The sequence below is a fragment of the Balaenoptera physalus genome (assembly GCF_965194825.1).
Source record: "Balaenoptera physalus genome assembly, chromosome: 2".
Classification (NCBI taxonomy): domain Eukaryota; kingdom Metazoa; phylum Chordata; class Mammalia; order Artiodactyla; family Balaenopteridae; genus Balaenoptera; species Balaenoptera physalus.
In genome coordinates, this window is record NC_138883.1 from 133,546,289 (window position 1) to 133,568,349 (window position 22,061).

The 22,061-nt window shown below is 34.8% G+C and overlaps 2 long non-coding RNA genes across 2 annotated transcripts in view; one reads left to right on the forward strand and one right to left on the reverse strand.

The window, feature by feature from the left end:
* LOC309654485 overlaps window positions 1-6,269 on the reverse strand; it is a 296,336-nt gene extending 290,067 nt beyond the window's left edge. The window contains exon 1 of the long non-coding RNA XR_014260288.1: window positions 5,975-6,269. This is a non-coding gene — a long non-coding RNA (uncharacterized lncRNA). The remainder of the gene's footprint in view (window positions 1-5,974) is intronic.
* Window positions 1-22,061, forward strand: part of LOC309654481 — a 495,103-nt gene that overhangs the window by 357,998 nt on the left and 115,044 nt on the right. The window lies entirely within an intron of this gene.

Genomic DNA, 22,061 nt, shown 5'->3' on the forward strand with positions numbered 1-22,061 from the left:
TGAAAAATTCTTAGTTATTATCTCTTCATTTATGGTTTTGTCCCATTTTCTCTTGCTTCTTAAATTCTGGCTTTCAATTACAAATGTGTTAGATTTTTTATTATACTCCGTAGCTTTCTCACACTATTTTTTGTTTTTGTACTGTCCATGTTTCTCCCTCTTTGGGTTCCAGTCTGGATATTTTCTTCTAACCTACCTTCCAGTTCATTAATCTTCTTTTAAATGGTATTTAATTTGTTGATAAACCCATTATTTGGGTTCTTAATTTCAGCTATCTTACTCTTCGCTTATAGAATTTCTATTTATTCTTTCTTCATCTTCTTCATTTAATTTTAAAATCTTGTACATATTAATATTAATCTTGAACAGTACTAATATTTACATATAGTTATTTTATTTTATTTTTTAATTGATGTATAGTTGATTTACAGTATTGTATTTGTTTCAGGTATACAGCATAGTGATTCAGTTTTTTTTTTTTTTCCTGATTATATTCCATTATAGGTTATTACAAGATACTGAATATAATTCCCTGTGCTGTATAATAAATCCTTGTTGCTTATCTACTGTATATGTAGTAGATATACATACATATATGTATATCTGTTAATCCTATACTCCTAATTTGTCCCTCCCCAACCTTTCCTCTCCTTTTTGGTAACCATAAGTTTGTTTTCTACATCTGTGAGTCTGTTTCTGTTTTGTATATAGATTCATTTGTATTATTTTTTAGATACCACATAATAGTGATATTACATAGTATTCATCTTTCTCTGTCTGATTTACTTCCTTAAGCACAATATTCTCTAGGTCCATCTATGTTGCTGCAAATGGCAGTATTTCATTCTTTCTTATGGTTGAGTAATATTCCATTGTATTCATATACCACATCTTCTTAAAAACCAATCACTTGTTGATGGACACTTGGGTTGTTTCCATGCCTTGCTATTATAAATGGTACTACTATGAACACTGGGGTGCATATATCTTTTCAAATTAGAGTTTTTGTTTGTCCAGATATATACCCAGGAATGGGGTTGCTGGATCATATGGTAACTCTATTTTTAGTATTTTAAGGAACCTCCATAGTTTTCCATAGTGGCTACACCAATTCACATTCCCACCAACAGTGTATGTGGGTTCCTTTTTCTTCACACCCTCTCCAGCACTTATTATTTGTAGACTTTTATGATGATAGCCATTCTGACCAGTGTGTGGTGATACTTCATTGTGGTTTTGATTTGTATTTCTCTAATAATTAGCAATGTCAAACATCTTTTCATGTGCCTGTTGGCCATCTGTATGTTTTATTTGGAAAAAATGTCTACTTAGGTCTTCTGCCCAATTTTTGATTAGGTTGTTTTGTAATAGGGAAGAATCTTTGTACACTATTACAAGTTAATCACTAAAGGGATGTTGCCTATAAGCTTAAATTATACATAATGGCCCATCTCTGGGAACCCTGCCTCCCAGGTAATGAGCATTAAGCTAAAATAACTTTGTTTAGCTCACAAGAAACATCCTGACCAGGCCCACCTGTCAATGACTGCAGGGAGGAAGAAATTAACACATCCCCTCCAGAGTCTGACCAGAACCAGGAAATGTTTGACTTTCCTCCCTTCCCTTTTAGTATAAAAGAAGTCTGAATTCTAACTCAGATAAGTTGGCTCTTTGGGGCATGAGTCCACCATCTTCTCGGTTTGCTGGCTTTCCAAATAAGTCACTATTCCTTGCCCCAACTACTCATCTCTCAATTATTGGCCTGTTGTACAGTGAGAAGTATGAGCCTGGACTTGGTAACAGCTTTTCGATATTAAATTCTATGAGCTGTTTGTATATTTTGGATATTAACCCCCTGTTGGTTGCTACCTATAATTATTTTAAAATTCATGACTGATAATTCCAATATCTGGATCGCCTATGGTTTGTATTGTATATTTTTTCTGTTGGCTTTTGTTAAGTTGGTTTTCTCTCTTTGTGGACCTAATAAATTCTTTTACTGAATTCTTGATCTTGCATATGAAAAAAAATTTAGAAACAATTTGAGGCTTTGGAAGATGCTATCTTCGTCCAGTGAGAATTTACTTTTGCTTTAGCAAGCTGTCTGCGAAGTGGCATATTACCTTCATTTAATCCAATCATCAGTTAAGTTGATTCGAAGCTGGGCTTAGGCCTTTTTAAGAATTAGTTTTTTTCTACTTCATCTGTAATACTACGGCTTGTTTATTTTGAGTTCCCAATTCAGCACCCTGGCTGTTTATGAGAGCCCCTAGACTTTATGGGCTCTGAACTCCAATATTGTTAACCCAGCTACAGAAGACTGCTGGAAGTTTTGCTCAGTTTTTCAGGTTCTCAGTCTCTCAGTGGACCTTTCGGCTCTGCATATCAATTTGTCTTGGGAATCAGAAATTGCCTCAAGGAGAAAAGTATTGTTAAATGAGAGGTTAATTTCTTTGTGCTTCCCTTATCTCTGGAATCTTGGCTTCCTCATCTTTGTTGCCTGACTAGCCTTTGGATACTCGGATTGGATTGTGTGATGTGTGTGTGTGTGTGTGTGTGTTTCATTTGATTGTTATGTATATATTTATATATGATGCCATGTGTGTATCTATATCTATGCTGATATCTATATATCTTCCAGATTTTTGAATTGTTCTCATCAAGAGAGTTAGCCTGCTACACACTCTTCCCTGATATCCAGAAGTATACTCTGGCTCTTTTTAGTCAGCACCATTGATACTATATTTTCATTGACAATTTTAAAGTAAAATTTTGTTTTCATCTAAAATAAGTGAATATATGGGATATGATAAATAATGTATTGCACTCAGAAACTACATTGTATGATTTGTTGGCTCTGGTAATATTTAGACTTAATTTCTACTTTAAATTTCTAAATCATGACTCTGAAAATGTCCTTGCTATAGGATATTTCAAGCAAAATTCTGAGGGATTTTACCTCTGGCAATAATATTAATAAGCAATAATTATTAATATTAAATATGTGCTACCATTTTTCTAAGTGCTTTATACATTTAGTTCAAATATACATCATTAAAACACTATGATATACTTATAAGATGCATTTTACAGAGAAAGATACTAAAGTCCTGATAGGTAGGGTCACTTTCCCAGTATTATTCATGTTATAAGTGAGGAACTGTGATTCACATTCAAGTAGTTTGGTTTGGGCACACAAGTTCTTCACATAGAGTTAAATAAATATTTGACTTGATATATGGGCATTCTTTTTCTTTTATATGGGCATTTTTTATTTTTCTATTGGCTCCAGTTAAAAATCTAAGTTTGAATTTCATTTCATAGCCAGCTGAATTGAAATATACCTATTCTAATTTTTGAGGGCTACAGGTAGTTTTAAATTTTGCCCCAAAAGAACACTTCAAAACTATTTCTTTCAAAAATGTAATTCCCAAAGTGAGAAGTATTAGCAAGGAGAGTTTTAAAAATGTTTAACAATTATCTATTTTAGGAAATAATTGTCTGATTTATACTGTACCTAATGATTAACTTAAATACTCTATTAAGCTGGAAAATAAGTAGATATTATCTATGTAACTTGATAGTACATCTATAGAATTATCAGTTGCTGCTATTTTAAAATGGCACTTTTTACTTAAATATTAACTTTTTTTCAAATTTTAAAGAGATTGTCCAAATGATGAGGATATTAGCGATACATAGGTTTACTACATAAAGGATTGCTAAACCAAATTGTGTTATTAAAATGTCTATGGAATTCCACTCTAAATTTGCTATCACTCTTTTTGAGTATAAGATTTTTAATTTTGAGAGTTCATAAGAAAACAGCCTTAAATCTGAATTTGATTGACTTAGACTGATAAGTTTTTTGCAAAACTACTTTTAAAATAAATAAAACTAAAAATAAATAGAAAGTAATTGGGCTTTCTGAAAGTGCATTTGTTATTTTCTACAATGTAGTTTTCTTATGGGTGATGGTGGTGTTTTTGGCTGTGTCACTAAACTTGAATAGCAAGAAAAGTGAATGAGCAGATAATTCAGACTTAAAAACAAAGTGTTTTAGCTATTGGCAGATGTCAAGACAACTTGAGACTTAATGATTACTAAGCTGCATACCTGCCATCCTTATCTGTCTCCAGCTCAGTTGACAAAACAAGGTAATCTTGATGTCAAAACAGATTTGGAAGGAAGAAAGCAAGACAGAAACTTGGGCAGAGTTAAGAAGTCTTGCTTTTCCATTTCAAGTTTCTTTTTTTTATTCTAAATTATCTCCTAAACAAACTCTTATGTGAACCAAAATAAAGCATTTACTAAACCACAGAAAATTAATCAGAAAGCATTCTGCACCACTAAATAATCTGGCAGATAAAATCCTATTAATCGATTTTTCCCCCCTTCAGTTAAAACCATGGATCTTCATAGTCCTTATTTGAGAGACAACTATTTGTGTATGGAAATGGTGACCTCTTTCTCTCTCCTTACTGAAGCTCTCTTACAATGATTCTCAGCACATTACTACCTCCTGGTTCTCCTTAGACTTTTCTTAGCTTTGTTTTGTTTTTTCCCAGTTTTATAAAGTTATAAATGACATATAACATTGTACAAGTTTCAGATGTACAACATAATGATTTGATATATGTATAATTGGGAAATGATTACCACAATAAATTTAATTAACATCCAACACCCCACATAGTTACAAAATGTTTTTTCCTTGTGATGAGAACTTTTAAGATATACTCTCTTAGCAACTTCCAAATATACAAAACAGTATTGATATCCATAGTCACCATGCTATTCATTACATCCTCAGGACTTATTTATTTTATAACTGGACGTTTGACCACCTTCACCCAATTCCCCCAATCCCTACCCCCTGCCTTTGGCAACCACAAATTTGATCTTTGTTTCCATGAGTATTGTTGTTTTAGATTTTGCTTGTGTGATCATACAGTATTTGTCTTGCTTTACCTGACTTGTTTCACTTAGCATAACCCCCTTAAGGTCCATCCATGTTGTCACAAATGGCAGGGTTTCTTTATTTTTATGGCTGAATAATATTTTACTATATATATATATATATATATATATATATATATATAGAGAGAGAGAGAGAGAGAGAGAGAGAGAGAGAGTAAATATATATATAAACATATATATGCATTTTCTTTATTTATTTCTTGATGGACAAAGGTTGTTTCCATGTCTCGACTTTTATAAGTAATGCTGCAATGAACATAGGGTGCAGGTATCTCTTGCAGATAGTGATTTCATTTCATTCAGATGTATACCCAAAAGGGAGATTGTTAGAGCAAATGGTAGCTCTATTTTTAATTTCTTCTGGAACCTCCAAACTGTTCTCCATAGTGGTTGTGCCAATTTACATTCCCACCAACAGTGCACAAGGGCTGCCTTTTCCCCACATCCTCGCCAACACTGGTTATCTCTTGTCTTTTTTTTTTTTAAATTGAACTATAGTTGATTTACAATGTTGTGTTAGTTTCAGGTGTACAGCAGAGTGATTCAGCTATACATATATATATATATACATACTCTTTTTCAAATTCTTTTCCATTATGGTTTATTACAGAATATTGAGTAGAGTTCCCTGTGCTATACAATAGGACCTTGTTGTTTATCTATTATATATATAGTAGTGTGTGTGTATGTTAATCCCAAACTCTTAATTTATCTCCACTCCCCACTATCCTCTTTGGCAACCATAAGTTTGTTCTTTATGTCTGTGAGTCTATTTCTGCTTTGTAAATAAGTTCATTTGTATCACTTTTTTATATTCCACATATAAGTGATAGCATATGATATTTGTCTTTCTCTGTCTGACTTATTTCACTTAACATGATAATTTCTAGGTCCATCCATGTTGCTGCAAATGGCATTATTTCATTTTTTTATGGCTGAGTAATATTCCATTGTTTATATGTACCATATCTTCTTTTTTTTTTTTTTTTTAAACTTTGGGTTTATTATTTATTTATTTATTTATTTATTTATTTATTTATTTATGGCTGTGTTGGCTCTTCGTTTCTGTGTGAGGGCTTTCTCCAGTTGTGGCAAGTGGAGGCCACTCTTCATCGCGGTGCGCGGGCCTCTCACTATCGCGGCCTCTCTTGTTGTGGAGCACAGGCTCCAGACGTGCAGGCTCAGCAATTGTGGCTCACGGGCCTAGTCGCCCCGTGGCATGTGGGATCTTCCCAGACCAGGGCTCGAACCCGTGTACCCTGCATTGGCAGGCTGACTCTCAACCACTGTGCCACCAGGGAAGCCCTGTACCACATCTTCTTTATCTATTCATCTGTTGATGAACATTTAGGTAGCTTCTCTTGTCTTTTTGATGATAGCTATTGTAATGGGTTCGAGGTGACATCTCATTGTGGTTTTGATTTACATTTCCCTAATGATTAGTGATGTTGAGCATCTTTTCATGTACCTGTTGGTCATTTGAATATCTTGTTTGGAAAATTGTCTGTTCAGGTCCTTTGCCTTCTTTTTAATTGGATTATTTGTTTTTTGCTATTGAGTTATATGAGTTCCTTATATATTTTGGACTTTAACAGCTTATCAGATGTGTGGTTTACAAATATTTTTTCCCATTCCGTCAGGTGCCTTTTCATTCTGTTGATTGTTTCTTTTGCTGTGCAGAAGCTTTTTAGTTTGATGTAGTCCTACTTGTTTACTTTTTTATTTTGTTGCTTACACTTTCGATTTCACATCCAAAAAATCATTGCCAAGATTCATGTCATAGTGTTTTTTTCTCCTATGTTACTCTCTCATGGTTCTTCTTAGACTTTTCTTGGCTTGCCCTCTTTCATTCTTTCTTACAATTCTTGGTACACATTACATATTGGGATTACCCAGCATTCCAACTTCTTTCGTTTATTCACCTATACTCTCTTTCTCTCAAGGTTTTTATGATAATCTATAGGTTACTTATGCTATCTATATACAGTCCAAACTCAGACTCACATACTCAAATGTACAATAATCATTTTCTTGTTTTGATGAGTAGCTTATATCTGCCTAAGCAAGCTAGAAAACTGAAGACATCTTAGTTTTTCTTGAATTTAAACTCTTCTCTCAGTGCTTACCTCTTAAGTAGGTTTTTCTGCTTCTAACTTTTACTTCTTTAAATACTTTCTAAGTGCTCTCCATTACTTGTTGTATAAAGTACATATTCTTGCAAAAGATGCCCAAGGTCCTTCTATGATCTCATTCATCTCTACCTCTCCAATCTTCTGTTTCCATTTTCTTCTTTCTTCATTCATTCAATAAATATTTACTGATGCGAATGAAAGCACAATTATAAACTGAGATCAATAAAATGCAAAAATATAGCATGCAGAAATCTGACCTAGTCTGAAGAGTTAGGGAAGGTTTTGCTGAGCAAATGGTATCTGATTTGACATCTAAATGAGGGGTAGGCTTTATTAAGGAGGCAAAGAAACAGCAAAGGTGGGGGAAGCAGTCAAGGTTTGGGAATAGCATTTAAAAAGACTATCTTGTGGGAATGCATTATGTTTAAAGGACTGAAGGGAGACTGCTATGGCTGGAGTAGAGAGGAAGGGGATGTGAAGGCATAAAGAGGTGACATAAAGTGGTGACCAATGACCAGACCTCTACCTTGACCTCATGGGCTCTGTTAAGAATTTGGTCCTTTACTCTGAGAACAGCTAGAAACCATTGAAAATTTTCACAGCTGTAAAATAACATGACATAAGAATTTTGAAAGGAACCTTCTGGCAAAAGTATGGAGAAAAAACTGGAGAAGGGGATATTGTTCCCATTGCTGATGGGAATATAAAATAATACAGTCACTGTTGAAGATTTTAGCAGTTTCTTAAATTTACCATATGACCCAGAAATTCCACTCTTAGTTATCTAAACAAAAGAAATGAAAACATATGTCTACACAAAAAATTTGTACATGTATGTCTATGGTACCATTATTAATAATAACCAAAAGTAGAAACAGTCCAAATGTCCATCAACTGATGAATGGGTAAACAAAATATGATATATCCACTCAATGGAATACTATTCTGCAATAAAAAAACAAAGTAGTTATACATGCCCCAACATGGATGAACCTCAAAAACACTATGCTAAGTCAAAGAAACCAGGCACAAAATATCACTTATTGCATGATGTCATTTACATAAAGTGTCTCAGTAAAACAAACCTATGGAGACAGAAAGTGGATTAGCATTTGACAGGGGATTGGGGGGAAATAGGGAGTGATTGCAAATAGTCACAAAAGATCTTTGGGTTAATGAAAGTGCTCTAAAACTGGAATATGATGATGGTTACAACATTTTGAATTTGCTAAAAATTACTGAATTGTGCACTCAAAAAAAATGAGTTTTATGATATGCAAATGGTCCTTCAATAAAGTTGTTGAATGATGAATAAATAGATAAATAACTTATGGATATGCAAAACTGGTTGTCACTTGGATAGCTTAGATAAAAGATGACAATGGTTGAGACAAGGGTGATGGCCTACATAAGGAGAGTGAAATAGGTTTGAGAAATAATTAGGACTTATAATCAAGACAAGTTGGGGAAGACTGGGCATGGCAAATTTGGCTTATACTCTGTCCCGTAGAAATGTCAAACTGCTTGTAAATACTTGAACAATCCATTCCCCTTCTCATCTATCTCTCTGTGTGCTTAATAGTTCCAGGTTCCTCATGAGTGCCTTTGCAACATCATCTACCTATTTATCCTATATTGTGCTGCTATAAGAAATCACCATACACTGGGTGACTTAAACAACAAGCATTTATTTCTCACAATTCTGGAGGCAGGGAAGTCCAAGAACAAGGAGCTGGCATATCCAGTGTGCAGTGGGGACACTCTTCCTAGTTGCAGGTGGCTGGTTTCTTGCTGCATCCTCCCATGGCTAAGAGAGAGAGAGAGCAAGTTAGCCCTCAGGTCACCTCTTCTAAGGTCCCAATCTCATCATGGGGGCCCCACCCTCTTGACCTCATCTACACCTAATTATCTCCCCAAAGTCCTATCTCCTAATACTATCACATTAAGGACTGGGATTTCAACACATGAATTTTGGGGGAACACAAACATTCAGTCCATAACACTGGCATATACCTAATCATCCTTTAAGACTCAAACCGAATGTAATCTCCCCTTTAGAACTTTCCCTGACCCACTTCACCTCTCTTATGCCCCCATAGCACTTCCTTTAGAATTTCATTGAACATCTTTTTCTACCCCTCCCACTTGATCACTGTTGTCAAACATCTGATACTTGAGTCTTCACTTCCATTACACCATCCCTGCCAGACCTGATTAATTGATCACAATACTCTCTCCTGCTGAGTCAGCACTCCTCTCAAAACAGTGCCAGATGTAGCCTCTTCTAACCACTGGCACTGATACATCCCTAAAATCCATTTACCATACCTGCTCCTAGCTGTGTACTTGATGACAAGCATATCAAATGTCTATGGGTCCTGTGCACCAGAAACACAGAATGGGTACAATAAATGAATAAAAATATCTTCAAGAAGATGCTTCCAGACAGATCAATACCTGATATGCAAAGCAATTTATTCCTACCTACCATATCTCTTTCACAGCAATGGCTTCTAATTTTCACCTTTAGGGAACAAGAAATTTAGCTGAAAATCATAATAGTTTCTTTCCATTTTTTTTCTTCTAAATCCTGCGTTTTGCTAAGTGTATGCCTACCCATAGTTTTCTATCATAAACTACCAAACTGCAGTCCATCATGGGGCTTTACACAATGGTCTTTATATTTTAGACATTATGGCTTTGAGAGCTAAAGCTTTCTAAGTCAGGCATCAAGATAATGATTTAGTTATTTATTCCTTTGAACCAGCTACTTTGGTGACTCATTTTTCTCCCTAACCCATACTATTATATGCTAATCCATACATTACTTCCCTTCAATACAGATGACACAGACTGTTTACTTAGGATGATTTTGCAATATGCACATTAACAAAGACTTTGTGAGCAGGAAGAATACCAGTTTTTCAACCAACTTTAAGAAAACAGCTGAGTGCTAGACCAGCTTAACAGGGTGTTAAACATCCATTAATAATGGCATGGTGACAAACTGGAAGGTTTGATTTTAGCTCAGGTAAGCACTCCAGATTCAGGACTTGGCTCAGTGTATTTCTGGGTTTCTCTTAGGGAAAATGTGGCCTATTCCTACAGGGGAGTTTATCTGCTCGAATGTTGGAAGGCAGATATTGTTTCATATTACCGTGTGTAATCATTATTACGATGTGATACACATTAAAATTATTATCAATGTTGAACTTCGTAGGATAGTCCAGATTTCAAATATTTGGTTCTGTTTTTCCCCATGACTATGTTTCTCAGGTCACATGTATTGATTTTTGGTTCACAAAATACCATCACTATAGTCTAAAGCTTTTATTCCTATTTAGAAAACTTAGTCAAACTAATTCCATTCTCAGTGGAAAAAAATCACTATTGTTGTTCAATTCTCATTCACTCTCACGTTATATTTTGCACACATCTGTCTCCTCCACTATGTTGTATGTTCTTTGAAAATGGGGACCATGCTGTTTATTTTTATATTCCATTAACACCTCTCCATTATAGGTGTTCCACTTAGTGTTACTAAGAATCTGTTTTGCAAAAAAAATAAATGATTTACATGCTAATATTAGGACAATTTCTTCATGGTTTATGGGAAATTTCATCACCTTTGAAATGGTTAGTTTCTCTAGTTTCACAGAAAAACAGTTTGTTTTTCTGAGAAGTGCTGAGCGATGACTATGAGTCAGTCACTCTGATGTCACATTACGCAGATTTTCTTATTTTGTACTCACAACTCTTCTGTGAAGTGTGTGCTATTATTATCACTCCTTTATGCATAAGAACATTGAACACAGTTCAGTAACTCTTCCATGATTATGTGCCATGAGTCCGTTGAATAGTCCTGATTCAAAACAAGATTCTGAACTCTGAAGCCCAGAAGTTCCATTTCTTTGTACTTTTGTGAAGAAATCTGTTTTCTCCCTTATTCTCCAAGATGAGATAACAAAAGTTTTGTTTTGATTTGGTTTGGTTTCTTATGCCTCTTTTTTTCCCAAGAAAAATTAAGTGTTTTGATGGTTTGCTGAAATAAAAATCCCAGTGTTTTCTTTGTGTCTTTTCTTCTGTTGATGTCCAAATTCTAGTCCATCAGCAAATCCTGTCATCTTTCAAAATCTGTCCAGAATCTCACCACCTCTCATCACTTCGACTGTTGGCGCTCCGGTCCCCGCCACCATCAGTTCTCACTGGCTTGTTGCAATGCCCTTCCTCCTTAACACCCTTACCCCCACCAACCCCACCTACCATTCTTGTGCACCGACAGACAATTCTCAAAACAGAAGTCAAATCATGTCACTCATTGCCTTCAATTCCAGCGACTTCCCATCTCACTCATAATAAAAAACCAAGTCTCTCCAACAGCTCTGCACAATTTACCTCTTCTGTCTACACCCACTCTCTGATAGATGTCATTCCCTATTCCTCTGCCATGCACTAACTCTGTCTCAGCCATGCAGTCTCCCTTCTGTCCAACTCATGGAATGTTTTTGCCTCAGGGCCTTTGCACTTGTCATTTCTTCTGACAGGAATACTTTTCCCCAGAACAGCTGCAGGGCTTTTTCCCTCACTTCCTTCAGGTCTTTGATTAAATCTCCCTTTTTCAGTGAGGATTCCTCTGACTGTGATATTTAAAATACTACACGCATATTTATTTTTCTCTGTAGCACTTATCACCAGCTAATGTATGCAGACTTTAATTATTTACTTGTTAGATGTCTGTTTCCATCCAGGAGAATGTGAGTTCCCTGAGGGCAGGAATTTGTGTCTGTTTCATTTACAACAGTATCTCTAGCACTTGTATCATTGCTTTGCACATAGTAGGCATTTGCTAAATATTGGTGGAATCAACAAATTTTATATACCTCCACATCCAAGAGTTTTCTACTTATGTCTTTCACACCAGATAAAGAAGAAATTTGTATTATTTTGAGATTGTTAACTATAGTTTTAGGTACTCAAAATAACAAGGATAATTTACTATGGTTGACTGGCTTACCATCCGCTGGTGTTAAGAAATTCAAATTTTCGTGTAACCCACTTAAGAGAATTTGTGAAATTTCCCCTTGTCCACCAATTGCTTTTAACATTCCAAACTATAGATTTGAGCTGAATCAACTTTAGTCTAGACTTAGACTCCAATTATGGCTTTCTCAGAGATATTCACACTCAGTGGTAAGCAAACTCAATTTTACAATTGCAAATATAAACTGCACATTAAGGAGAAAACAGACATCAGTTTTCCATGAATTTCTACCAATACCGGGATGCAAATGTATTGAAAAGAAAGTAACAAAAAAGTATATTTTTGCAGTGCGTTACATCATAATAATTCAGACGCTGAATTACTTCACTGTGAATTTCACACAAAATTTTTCTAACTTGCAAACTTCTAATAGATTCCAAAGTATGTATTTCAAAAAGCATAAATGGGAGTTAACTCAGAATCATCTATTAAAATGACTAATTAAATAATTAAGCCAAATACTAAAGGAATGCAAAATATAAACCTTATAGTCATGTTTCTTTAAGTTAAGCTGTTGTGCAGATCAATTTTTCCTATTTTTTGTTATTTTTAATTTCACATATTCATGTGTACATTCCTTCAAGCTTATTCATCCCACAAATATAAATTGAGCACATGATATGAGCTAAGAGTATAGAAAGCATAAAAAATAAGATACAGAATTTCAAAGATCTTAAAAACTAGATAGGAAGATAAGTCACTTTCATAATTATTTCTCATTTCTTTCACTAGACAAATACAGAAAAGTTACCGGAGGTTGTTCCCTGTTTGGGAAGACAAGGGATGAGGTGGTGCCTTTAAGATGGATGGATGTCTATGGCTGAAACAAGAATAAAGTAATAAACTTTGGACCCTTAAATAGTGTAAGCTTCAGATACTCAGAAAATTGACATCCTCAGTGGCACAGTGAATGAAGTTGGAGGTATATGCATTGGAACATAGCAACCCTTACTTTAAATTCCTTTCTTAAATATCTTTCAAAATCCTTCCTAGTCTTTCTCTATTAAGCATAGCTGATCCTGCCACATGAAAGTGGTCCATTTTTCCTCTAAAACATATTGTATCCCTTAAGCGAGAACATAGGTGTTATTTCCTGCAGGAAGCTTTCATAGCTTTTCTATGAGATGGGTCTCTGAAGGGACCTTGAGATTTTACTTCACAGCTTCTTTCCTTCTCCTGTTATAGCACATATCTTAAATTATAAGTATTAAATGCTTACTTGTCCCCATGTTTCCCCATGAAGATTGTAAACTCAGAAAAGGTTGATATTATGGCCACGTTTCCTCCTTTGAGATATCAGGTTTAGCACAGTACCTGCATTTAAGTATCTGTTTCATAAATATTAATTGAATAAATAAGTTGCTTTATATCAAATTGTACTTTAAATATTTGATTTAGAGTGTTCGTCTGTAATGATTAAGGAAGTAGTTAAGAAAGTAGTTAATTTTTAATAATTCACCAATGCTTTAGGTGAATAGGTTTAGACAGTTTCAAAATATCTTAGTTGAGTGGAAGGGGTGAGGGGCAGGTTAAAGCCTGCCCAAGACACCTATGGTTTCCAAGGGACTTTGCAGAAATAAGTAATGTGTTTATAATTATTGCTTGTATTTCTGCTCTCCAAATCTCCAGCAAGGTGGGCTGAAGGAATCTTGAAGAGAGTTCAAATTAAGAAGCATTCAAAACATGAACCAAGAAAGACAGAAGAAGGAAAGTAGGTAAAAATATATTAGTTCAGTCTTGCTACTATTTCTTGGAGTCAATCTCGGTTTAAAACATAATAAGCAGAACCCAGCTTGTCATACCTACTTTCTCCCGGGGGTTTGAAACTGTAATGAAAGCATTTTAACTCAGTGGTAACTGGATTAGAGTAATGCAAGAACCTGCCACCTTGGGACCTCCTGCTTGTGGCTCGGCCTGAATAAATGTGCATGGAAATTGTTTTCAGCTGATGGCTGTGCGAGAGCACAAGTTATAGTAATGCTGACAGTCTCAGCTTGGAACCTGGCAAAACAGCAAAAAAAAATGTGGAACAGGGATTGAAAACAGCTCATTTGCTCACATGAAAGCGGCGCTCAGAGGTGGAGATGTACCACCTCTGCGGGTCAACAGTGACAATATTTGCAAAGTGCCACCAGCGTCTCTGCTGCAAATGGAAGCAACTTAGTATGAATCTTTGCCGTCAATCTCAAGCAACTTTATTTCTTTCCCAGCCTCCAGGGTTCATCAGAAGCCATAAGGAGAAGTTTCTCAGACTTAAAGTGTGCAAAAGGATAGTAAATCTTCCATCTCCTGGAAGCTGGATGGGAAATGAAAAGGTATAGTTGTCACATTCTGTCACAGTAGAAGATCGTGGAAATAATCCAATCGGTTTGCTCCCTGCAAAAGCACCCAGTGTTTCAGTGCGAGTTCCACTTTCCTTATTTCGCAGGTTTATTGTACTGTGTCGCGGAGGCAAAACATCTGTTGGGACAGACAAGAAGGAGGAGACGCTCCATCTTTCCTATGCACATTCACAGAGAAGTTTCGGTGAATTTACTGCCAGTGAAAAGTGGCAGCTTGTCCGTTTCCAAGATCGCAGCTTTGGGGCAGCACCAAATAGTTCCTGCCTGGGAGCAAACAAATTGTGCTTTCTACACTGTGTAACTGCACCTTGGGCCAAGTGGACACAGACAGGATGCTTTAGAGGGGACCTAAAATTAGAGTATTTTGAGTCCCCATAATTCAGAACAATCATGGAATCCAACTTTGCTTCCTGGACAGCAGAGCTGTTTCCTCAAGGAGATTCAATGGGAGTCCATTTTTCATAGAAGATTATAGGGATCCAGAGAACCAATGAAATAATTCAAGTCATATACATTTCAGCAAGAACTCCAAAATATCATGAGTTCTTCTTTTCTTAGAGGTAGTAGGATCTCCATTTTACAGATGAAGTAAGTGAGGTTCATAGGCCGTACGAGTTTATATATATTTGTATATATATGTGTGTGTATAGACATGTATATATATATGTATATACATATATAAAATATATGGCATAGCAATTCTAAATTGTAGATCAGGATTATACCTTACTGATCGAGGTAAGAGCCAGTAGTACTGAGGACTGGGTCCAGCACATAGTAGGTGTTTAGCAAACTGCCTGTTGGATTAGATCTTTCTAGACCAGTAAGCAGCATGAAAAACTCATTTTCCCAAATACTTTGAGAAAGAATGTCATTGTCTACAACTACTTCAAGCAGTGTATTCATTTGTTTATGAATTTATGTCTCATCTCCTTGCATGAGGACAGTGAGACTTTTAGAATCTACACCTTATCACAACTTTAGACAGTTTGGATTCCGAATTAACGTTTTCACATTTTGTTGTAAGTTGGTTTTGAATTTTTGTTAAATTTTACCTTTTGAATGGGGATTAAAATAATTAAAGTAGTTAATATCAAATTAGGTTGGTGTGCCAGAAGTTATCCAGGTTTTCCTTCAATTTTGGAATAGAGATAATAGCTTGCTTTGGACTGATCCTCTTTTTTTTTCACCTTTAATCTCCTTTATTTTATTTTAATTTTTAAATTTTTACTTGAGTATAGTTGATTTGCAATGTTGTGTTAGTTTTAGGTGTACAGCAAAGTGCATCAGTTATATGTATATATATCCATTCTTTTTGGCCTGATCCTCTTTATATTTCTGTTTTGCCATTTGCGGGGGTATGTGTGTGTGTGTGTGTGTGTGTCTACATATTTTTTCTTCCCTTTTTACATCTTGTACACCATATTCATCTCCTGTTCTATAAATCAGAGGCTATAACACTGGGCACAGTGTACACCTCTAAATTGGATGCATGGAACTAACCCCCAAAGCTTCCCAAACAAGCCAAGAACAGGCAACTATTTCAAAGGCATATAATGGACGCAGGCTGCTGGTATATTTAGTATCTAAGGAGCAGCTTTTCCTTTTCTTTCTTTTTTTTTTTTTTTCTCTTTTCCCTGAGTAGAAGCTAAAACTTTATTATAAAACCACAGATAAGTATATCAACTACTAGGAGGCTGGCACAGCAGAATACAAGGAAATAAGAGATAAGGGAATTTGGTCAAATACAAAAAGTACTGTGGAATTTAAACCAAATGACAGCAGATAAGGCTTTCCCTGCGTTTCTATTAAAAATGTAATAAATAAGAAATCCAAAAATATTTCTTTCCAGGCCCAGTACTTTTGTCCCTATATTACTCATCATAAATGTATAGAATCTTCATCAGTGCTGGAATTCTATTCACAGTTGCAAAAATAAACTTTGCCGGAATCATGTTAAAGATGTGACAGCTTCAGATTGAAGCCTTGTGAATCCTTCAGTAAAGTTTGTCATTTGAATAAATAGACCTTATTTACACACTTAAGGAAGTAATCCCATAAACTCGCATGGAAGCCTAGTGATAAAAGCAGGAGTGACTCAATAGAAATCACCAGGAATCAAAACACAGATTTAAAAAAAAAAAAAGTAGTGTCAGGAACCCTGCTTATGATGCTCTTTAGGGAAAATTCATAGTGTTTTTATCTTATCACTTTATTATTATTTTAAATGTATAGAACTCTCTAAGGATTCAAAGGTTCCGTAAGTAATGGATACTTACTGATATTTCATGTTCCACCGTGGAATTTAAATTGACCTAAAGTAGATAGGTTTTACTAAAGTGAATCCCATCCCCAAAGTGAATTTGCATAGATCTATGTAGACCACCTCAGTGACTTTGGTTCTATTGACCCCAGGGAAAGGAAAGGGATTGAGATCTTGACAAAAATGGACTTTAGTGGTTCCCTGGGATGATAAGGCCTCTGGGGCCTGCAACTTGAGTGTAATCTGTGGTCTCAGGTGAAGTGGTCCATGGTGTCTGCTCCATCTCTAGAGGGCAATAGCCTTAAGTCATAAAATGTCTCCCTGCATAATATGGCACATCTGTCAGCCTTAGCATCCCACACACTCAGTTTATATCTGTCTTGGGATGGTTCATGGAAGGAAAAGCTTACCCTATTTGGATAGTAGATATTCAAGCCATTTTATTTGATTCTATCCTTTGTTCTTATGTGATATGCATATATATACCTGTATCTAGTTGAATTTCTGTTTTAAAGCATTTATTTACAGATAATCTCAGAGCACATTGTGTATATATCTCAATATTGAAGAATAGAGCAAACCTTACATAATTCTTTATAGCTGGAGTTTTTGCCACATTGGGAGGGGGAACTAGTATTATCGAATTTCAGTAATAATTTCTATTGACTGTGACAATAATCCTTCCTAGGCATAGTAGATTCAGTGCAATAAATGGGTCACATATTACACATATAGCTCTGGGTATCAAATCGTTAGTGAGTATAAACATCACAAGCAAAATCAGAAATCCATTAGGAATAGGTTGACAGTTGTGACAGTTACAATGTCATAATCCAATACCTATTTTTAAAGAAAAGTTTAAGTTTTGAATATCCTGCTATTTTACATTATTAAGTATAAAATTTTATGGCCATAGGATGCTGTTGGTGTTCAGAAGGTACTGAGGAATCCAGGCATATATGGAACATGGAAAATGAAGATCAGATCTCCCCAGATTAATTATTAAGATGCTGAGAGAATCCTTACAACTAGAACATCTAATGCTGGTCACATTGTTTTTCTTTTTTTCTTTTCTTCTTGTTTTTTTTTGCCATTCAAACTATCTAGTTTTCTTACTGAAAATAATTTAAGATGTGGTATCAAAAAATATTTCCATTTATTTTAAAACTGAATTCTCATAAATCTTGGTGGCTTCTGGGCTATGATCCAGAATAAGAAATTAATGTGAGGTTGGATAAAGGTTGAACACCTTATTCTCCATGTTTCCTACTATTTATGTGAAAAATCTGCTTCAACATTATCTCTGAATAGTCAGGTAAAATTCCTTCCTAGCACAAGCAAGAACATTTGATTAATGAGTAACTACAATCAATGAATTACTATGTACAAGGTGTTTAGAATAGCGTCTGGCACATAATGCTGTGTAAGGGCTGATAATCATACTTAACATTATTTTTATTTATCAATTCAGGTTTTTCAGTTAGAACACAATCATTAGGGCAGTCTAATTTGTCTGTGTCTCTTAGCAAAACAAAATCTACCGATACTGGAACTCGTGGCAGAATGTAGATATAAGTTCTTAATCTTTTCTTACTTAAATTGGTTTGATCATTGATTTTAGTTTTTAAAAATTATTGATATGTTTAATATATTCATAACTTTATATTTTATGAGAAATAATTGGCAACCAAAGGAAGTCTTGTCCCTTTGAGAACTAATTTTAAAATAATTTCATTTAATGTTTTGATTAATGAAGCTATGCTGTGATTTGGTGACATCTTGAATTTCAGTTACAGCTATAAACCTCGTTTGTGGGTGAGTTTATATGGGTGCATATGGGCGTAATTATCTGTCCAGCTTCTATGCGTGTGAATTTAGAATGCCCTGTGGCTAAACTTGAGTTCCTCCTTTGTGTTTCACAAATTCCGAGCACTGCTCATATCTATGAGATTATCTGTAGGGAAAAAATATAAATATTTAAAAATTATATATGTGTAAATATATACATTTTTTGAAAGAGAATTTTTTCTTAGATATTTAGTTATTAAAAAGCATGTTCTCTAGAGGTCTTTTCATATATATGTGTGTTATGCTATGTATAATAAATATATATTATATGTATGAAACTATCGTATATTGATCCATTTAACCTTATTCTGTAGTTATCTCAAGATAACTTTTGGGACTAGTTTTAGTTGTGTTGGATGAAACAAAAATTTGGTTTTGTACTTCTTTAAAGTGGAAATATTTTGTTAAATATTTTTGGCCTTTAGCATGCTGTTTACTAATTATCTAGGATATGTAATAATACCCCTGAAAATAACAGGGTAATTATTTAATTAATTAGATAAATGTACCATCAATAACACTGCCTACTTTAATTTTCAGATTTACCTGCAACAACATCTGTACTAAAATAGTTCAAAACCTACTATTAGTAAAATGATAATTAGGGAATATATAGCTAGGAGTGCAATGGATTACAAATCTAGTTAATTAATAAACAAAAAATTAACTTAATATTTTCTTCTCAATAGCAATATCTTTGGTTTCATGTACAAATCAGATCTAAAGTCTTTGTCATAATCTTATTAAACATAATAGACCATTTTTTGATATCTGACCATTTAAGATATCTTCAAAAAATTTAAATGATTATCTAAAATAAATCAATTAGTAAAATTTTTGTTTGCTTTTATGTTATTAAATTATCTTAATGACATAGTGGAAAGGTCAGCATTTATTAATCACTCAAACTGTTACTAAAATAGTTAAGAAATATTTCACAGAATAGTTATGCCTTGAATTAGTTACAACTGTCTATGCTTTTCTCTCACCTTAATAGCTTCCATATTTAAGTAATTCTGCATTTCTTTAACCAATAAACTCTGTTTTGATTATAGAAGAATGTAGGTATATTTTATTATTTCATAAGAATTCTTCCCAGTAAAAATTACATTTCAGCAGAGCTAAAGACACACACACACATCAACTCATCAGACTGTTCCATCGTCAATGTGTGTGTGTCTTTGTGTATGTCACACCCTCTAAATTCAGGTGGCCTCAAGCTGTGCCATATAATTCCAGCCTCAATTAAACTTTCTAAGGTCAGCAGTGCTGTACCAGGTCAGACATAAATAAGGCAGAGGATAGTCCTAGGATATGGAAAAGCCATGTTTATTCTTTATCCACAGTTCATGGCTATCAAATGAAGCCTAGCAGAGAGGAAAGACAGAGGAAGAAAGGAGAACTCTCAAAAAGGTACTTAACAAACACTTGAGTATAACTTTTGTTGAAAAAAATCAGCATATGAGTAATTCAAGACACATTGAATTAGTAGTGGATGTGGGTGTGGGTGTACCTGTGTGTATCTTATTTTTTTCCTCTAAGAATACAACTTTAACCAGAGCCCAGTGAAGAATATGTTGGTATGATTCCAATATATTAACCTAGAAATCAAGAGATCTAATTTCTTTTTTTTTTTTTTTTGTACCACTAGCCAGTAGGGTAATCTTAGATACATATTTTCTCACCCTCGGTTTTCTCTTCCATAAAATGAGAAGTTTAAAGTAGATAAGTCTATTGAATCTTCAGGTTTTAAATTCTATACTTTAGTCTGAGTTCCACTTGGATAATCTTAGTAAACAAAGATCCAATAAACTAAGTTAAAGAGAAGGACTTGACTGAGAGAATATATTTGTTTGTATATAATGTACAGGGATTACTTTGTAGAATATATAAAGAACTCTTATAACAAAAATAAGATAAACTTCCAAAAAATGTACAAAAAGAATTAACAGGTAATTCAATCGAGCAGGAAATTAGGTTGGCCAAGAAACACTTGAAAAGATACTAAATCTCCTTAATATTTTGGGAAGTGTAAATTAAACAATCTTATACCATTTGACATCCACTAGTTTGGCAAAATTAATGTCCAATCACATTAGGGATGAGTTAAGAGTGAGATTCCCAAACCATCATGAGGTGTGTCAGTGCACTGCAGACAAATCATAAGCGCTCAGCAGCATATTTAAAAATTTGTGTGGAGCAGTGTGTGCTCTTCTAGCTTTCAGTAGCTCACAGTCTCAACTTTGGAGTGTGCTATGTTCTCTTCAATGACGTCAGATCTTTGCAAAGCAAGGTTTTCAGTGCTTGCTGTATGAAAAAGAAGGAACTGTGTGACCAAGGGGCAATTATGGACACTGCTGGGGAGAAATCGAGTTTGCTGCTGTCCTCTCCTGCCTGGCACAGTACTCCCTCAGTTGAGATGAGTGGAGTTTGACCCTTGATTTAAGACTGGGCAAATGGACTCATTAGTAGCCTGTGCAAGCACATTACTTTTGTAATTTCTTATGAGTTAAATATTAAATGCTAAATGGACTACCTAAATTGGGAGAGAAATCAAAGAAGAAAAAGAGAGGAAAAATGGTAGATTTCCAGGTAGATGGCACAGTTTGTAACTCCTCATCTCCCACTCAGATTTCCACTGTAAATAATATTGCCAGATTTAGCAGAACAACAACAGAAAACAATCATGGGACATACTTATTCCAAAAACTTGTTTGTTGTTTATCTGAAATACAAATTAACTAGGTGTCCTGTATTTTATTGGCAGTCCTACATTGAAATAATCAATAAGATACAGAGAAAGCAGCTAGAAGTACTCAAAATTAGGGAACTGATAGCTCCATAACAGGACTTTTGAAGAATTTCTGTAAGCAAAGGGCAAACGATACAAGAAAGAAGGACTTAAGAGAATCAAAGAGGTGTGAGTCACAATTCTTCTCGCATGAGAAAGCAGGATACCTAAGAAGGTAATGCTACAGACCCTGCGGGAAAACAAGGAAACAAATAAGATTTCTTGACCCAGAGAGGTGAGTAGTGTTTGTGAGGCAGAGGCCAATAAGAAACAGACAGCTGAGTGTGGAGGAAGGGTGAGCTACTAAAGAAGAATCCCTCTATAAAAAGATAATGTAAGTGGAAGAAGGGTATTGACTTGATGAATTCAGCAGACAGTAAATTCAGGGGAGAAGAAGGTAAACTTGAGATGTAGCTCAGATAATTCAGAGGTGAATCAAGATAAAGATTGCTACAATGGAAAGTTTGAGGTATTCAATGATTTTCTTTGAATGAACATGTACATCAGAAAACATTTGAAAAAAATTAAGCGTAAATCATGTAAAAGTAATGATTTCTTAATTATAGTTTGGGAAAATCCCAGATTATGCAAATAAAAACTGATAATTGGAGAGAGAAGTGGGAAAAAGATGCAAAAGCATGCTAAATTTCTGAATATGTACTCC